Source organism: Scyliorhinus torazame, chromosome X (assembly GCF_047496885.1).
Source record: "Scyliorhinus torazame isolate Kashiwa2021f chromosome X, sScyTor2.1, whole genome shotgun sequence".
Lineage (NCBI taxonomy): Eukaryota > Metazoa > Chordata > Chondrichthyes > Carcharhiniformes > Scyliorhinidae > Scyliorhinus > Scyliorhinus torazame.
This window is the reverse complement of record NC_092738.1, coordinates 787,180-791,832: the sequence shown is the minus strand read 5'-3', so window position 1 is coordinate 791,832 and position 4,653 is coordinate 787,180.

The following is a 4,653-nucleotide window of genomic DNA, read 5'->3' as shown; positions in this document are numbered from 1 at the left end:
GGGCTGGAGGAGGTTACAGAGATAGGGGAGGGGTATAGGGAGCTGGAGGTGGTTACAGAGATAGGGAGGGGTGTAGGGGGCTGGAGAAGGTTACAGAGATAGGGAGGGGTGTAGGGGGCTGGAGAAGGTTACAGAGATAGGGAGGGGTGTAGGGGGCTGGAGGAGGTTACAGAGATAGGGAGGGGTGTAGGGAGCTGGAGGTGGTTACAGAGATAGGGAGGGGTGTAGGGGGCTGGAGAAGGTTACAGAGATAGGGAGGGGTGTAGGGGGCTGGAGGAGGTTACAGAGATAGGGAGGGATGTAGGGGGCTGGAGGAGGTTACAGACATAGGGAGGGGTGTAGGGACTGGAGGAGGTAACAGAGATAGGGAGGGGTGTAGGGGGCTGGAGGAGGTTACAGAGATAGGGAGGGGTGTAGGGGACTGGAGGAGGTTACAGAGATAGGGAGGGGTGTAGGGGGCTGGAGGAGGTTACAGAGATAGGGAGGGTTGTAGGGGCTGGAGGAGGTTACAGAGATAGGGAGGGGTGCAGGGGGCTGGAGGAGGTTACAGAGATAGGGAGGGGTGCAGGGGGCTGGAGGAGGTTACAGACATAGGGAGGGGTGTAGGGGGCTGGAGGAGGTTACAGAGATAGGGAGGGTTGTAGGGGGCTGGAGGAGGTTACAGAGATAGGGAGGGGTGTAGGGGACTGGAGGAGGTTACAGAGATAGGGAGGGGTGTAGGGGGCTGGAGGAGGTTACAGATATAGGGAGGGTTGTAGGGGGCTGGAGAAGGTTACAGAGATAGGGAGGGGTGTAGGGGGCTGGAGAAGGTTACAGAGATAGGGAGGGGTGTAGGGGGCTGGAGGAGGTTACAGAGATAGGGAGGGGTGTAGGGGGCTGGAGAAGGTTACAGAGATAGGGAGGGGTGTAGGGGCTGGAGAGGTTACAGAGATAGGGAGGGGTGTAGGGGGCTGGAGGAGGTTACAGAGATAGGGAAGGGTGTAGGGAGCTGGAGGTGGTTACAGAGATAGGGAGGGGTGTAGGGGGCTGGAGAAGGTTACAGAGATAGGGAGGGGTGTAGGGGGCTGGAGGAGGTTACAGAGATAGGGAGGGATGTAGGGGGCTGGAGGAGGTTACAGACATAGGGAGGGGTGTAGGGACTGGAGGAGGTTACAGAGATAGGGAGCGGTGTAGGGGGCTGGAGGAGGTTACAGAGATAGGGAGGGATGTAGGGGGCTGGAGGAGGTTACAGAGATAGGGAGGGTTGTAGGGGGCTGGAGAAGGTTACAGAGATAGGGAGGGGTGTAGGGGGCTGGAGGAGGTTACAGAGATAGGGAGGGATGTAGGGGGCTGGAGGAGGTTACAGACATAGGGAGGGGTGTAGGGGGCTGGAGGAGGTTACAGAGATAGGGAGGGGTGTAGGGGGGCTGGAGGAGGTTACGGAGATAGGGAAGGGTGTAGGGGTCGGAGGAGGTTACAGAGATAGGGAGGGGTGTAGGGGGCTGGAGGAGGTTACAGAGATAGGGAGGGGTGTAGGGGGCTGGAGGAGGTTACAGAGATAGGGAGAGTTGTAGGGGCTGGAGGAGGTTACAGAGATAGGGAGGGTTGTAGGGGGCTGCAGGAGGTTACAGAGATAGGGAGGGTTGTAGGGACTGGAGCAGGTTACAGAGATAGGGAGGGTTGTAGGGGACTGGAGGAGGTTACAGAGATAGGGAGGGTTGGAGGGTCTGGAGGAGTTTACAGAGATAGGGAGGGGTGTAGGGACTGGAGGAGGTTACAGAGATAGGGAGTGGTGTAGGGAGCTGGAGGAGGTTACAGAGATAGGGAGGGTTGTAGGGGCTGGAGGAGGTTACAGAGATAGGGAGGGGTGTAGGGACTGGAGGAGGTTACAGAGATAGGGGAGGGGTGTAGGGGGCTGGAGGAGGTTACAGAGATAGGGAGGGATGTAGGGGGCTGGAGGAGGTTACAGAGATAGGGAGGGGTGTAGGGGGCTGGAGGAGGTTACAGAGATAGGGAGGGGTGTAGGGCGGCTGGAGGAGGTTACAGAGATAGGGAAGGGTGTAGGGGTCGGAGGAGGTTACAGAGATAAGGAGGGGTGTAGGGGGCTGGAGGAGGTTACAGAGATAGGGAGGGGTGTAGTGGGCTTGAGGAGGTTACAGAGATAGGGAGGGGTGTAGGAGGCTGGAGGAGGTTACAGAGATAGGGAGGGGTGTAGGGGGCTGGAGGAGGTTACAGAGATAGGGAGGGGTGTAGGGGGCTTGAGGAGGTTACAGAGATAGGGAGGGTGTAGGGGGGCTGGAGGAGGTTACAGAGATAGGGAGGGGTGTAGGGGCCTGGAGGAGGTTACAGAGATAGGGAGGGGTGTAGGGGGCTGGAAGAGGTTACAGAGTCGGGAGGGTTCTAGGGGACTGGAGGAGGTTACAGAGATAGGGAGGGGTGTAGGGGGACTGGAGGAGATTACAGAGATAGGGAGGGTCGTAGGGGTTGGAGGAAGTTACAGAGATAGGGAGGGGTGTAGGGGGACGGGAGGAGGTTACAGAGATAGGGAGGGGTGTAGGGGGGCTGGAGGAGGTTACAGAGATAGGGAGGGTTGTAGGGGGCTGGAGGAGGTTACAGAGATAGGGAGGGGTGTAGGGGCTGGAGAGGAGGTTACAGACATCGGGAGGATTTAGGGGGGCTGGAGGAGGTTACAGAGATAGGGAGGGGTGTAGGGGGCTGGTGGAGGTTACAGAGATAGGGAGGGGTGTAGGGGGCCGGAGGAGGTTACAGAGATCGGGAGGGGTGTAGGGGCTGGAGGAGGTTAGAGAGATAGGGAGGGGTGTAGGGGTTGGAGGAGGTTACAGAGAGAGGGAGGGGTGTGGGGGGCTGGAGGAGGTTACAGAGATAGGGACGGGTCGTAGGGGGCTGGAGGAGGTTACAGAGATAGGGAGGGGTGTAGGGGGCTGGAGAAGGTTACAGAGATAGGGAGGGTTGTAGGGGGGCTGGAGAAGGTTACAGAGATAGGGAGGGGTGTAGGGGGCTGGAGGAGGTTACAGAGATAGGGGAGGGGTGTAGGGGGACGGGAGGAGGTTACAGAGATAGGGAGGGGTGTAGGGGGCTGGAGGAAGTTACAGAGATAGGGAGGGGTGTAGGGGGACGGGAGGAGGTTACAGAGATAGGGAGGGGTGTAGGGGGCTGGAGAAGGTTACAGAGATAGGGAGGGTTGTAGGGGGCTGGAGGAGGTTACAGAGATAGAGGAGGGGTGTAGGGGGGCTGGAGGAGGTTACAGTGATAGGGAGGGGTGTAGGGTCTGGAGGAGGTTACAGAGATAGGGAGGGGTGTAGGGGGCTGGAGTAGGTTACAGAGATAGGGAGGGGTGTCGGGGGCTGGAGGAGGTTACAGAGATAGGGAGGGGTGTAGGGGGCTGCGGGAGGTTACAGAGATAAAAACTGGGATTTGGAACAAAAGAATGAAATTGCGTCATTGCTGGACCTGAAGAGAGTGCGTTACTGGAGATAAAAACAGTTTATATCACTCGACAACACACTGGAGTTTGGCGAGCGAGAAGTTAATAGCCACATAGCAAAACAGGAAGGACACTTTGCCCAACATGAGAAAGTCATCGAAGAAATGTCACACTCCCTGCGGGATCCCCTGTAAATACTGACACACTCCTCCCGGGGACCCTCCTGTAAATACTGACACACTCCCCCCGGGGACCCTCCTGTAAATACTGACACACTCCCTCCGGGGACTCTCCTGTAAATACTGACACACTCTCTCCGGGGACCCTCCTGTAAATACTGACACTCTCTCCGGGGACTCTCCTGTAAATACTGACACACTCCCTCCGGGGACCCTCCTGTAAATACTGACACACTCTCTCCGGGGACTCTCCTGTAAATACTGACACTCTCTCCGGGGACCCTCCTGTAAATACTGACACTCTCTCCGGGGACCCTCCTGTAAATACTGACACACTCCCTCCGGGATCCCCTGTAAATACTGACACACTCTCTCCGGGGACTCTCCTGTAAATACTGACACACTCTCTCCAGGGACTCTCCTGTAAATACTGACACACTCTCTCCAGGGACCCTCCTTTAAATACTGACACACTCCCTCCGGGGACCCTCCTGTAAATACTGACACACTCCCCCGGGGACCCTCCTGTAAATACTGACACACTCTCTCCGGGGACCCTCCTGTAAATACTGACGCACTCTCTCCGGGGACCCTCCTGTAAACACTGACACACTCCCCCCGGGGGACCCTCCTGTAAACACTGACACACTCTCTCCAGGGACCCTCCTGTAAATACTGACACACTCTCTCCGGGGACTCTCCTGTAAATACTGACACACTCCCTCCGGGGACCCTCCTGTAAATACTGACACACTCCCTCCGGGGACTCTCCTGTAAATACTGACACACTCTCTCCGGGGACCCTCCTGTAAATACTGACACACTCCCTCCGGGATCCCCTGTAAATACTGACACACTCTCTCCGGGGACTATCCTGTAAATACTGACACACTCTCTCCAGGGACTCTCCTGTAAATACTGACACACTCTCTCCAGGGACCCTCCTTTAAATACTGACACACTCCCTCCGGGGACCCTCCTGTAAATACTGACACACTCCCCCGGGGACCCTCCTGTAAATACTGACACACTCTCTCCGGGGACCCTCCT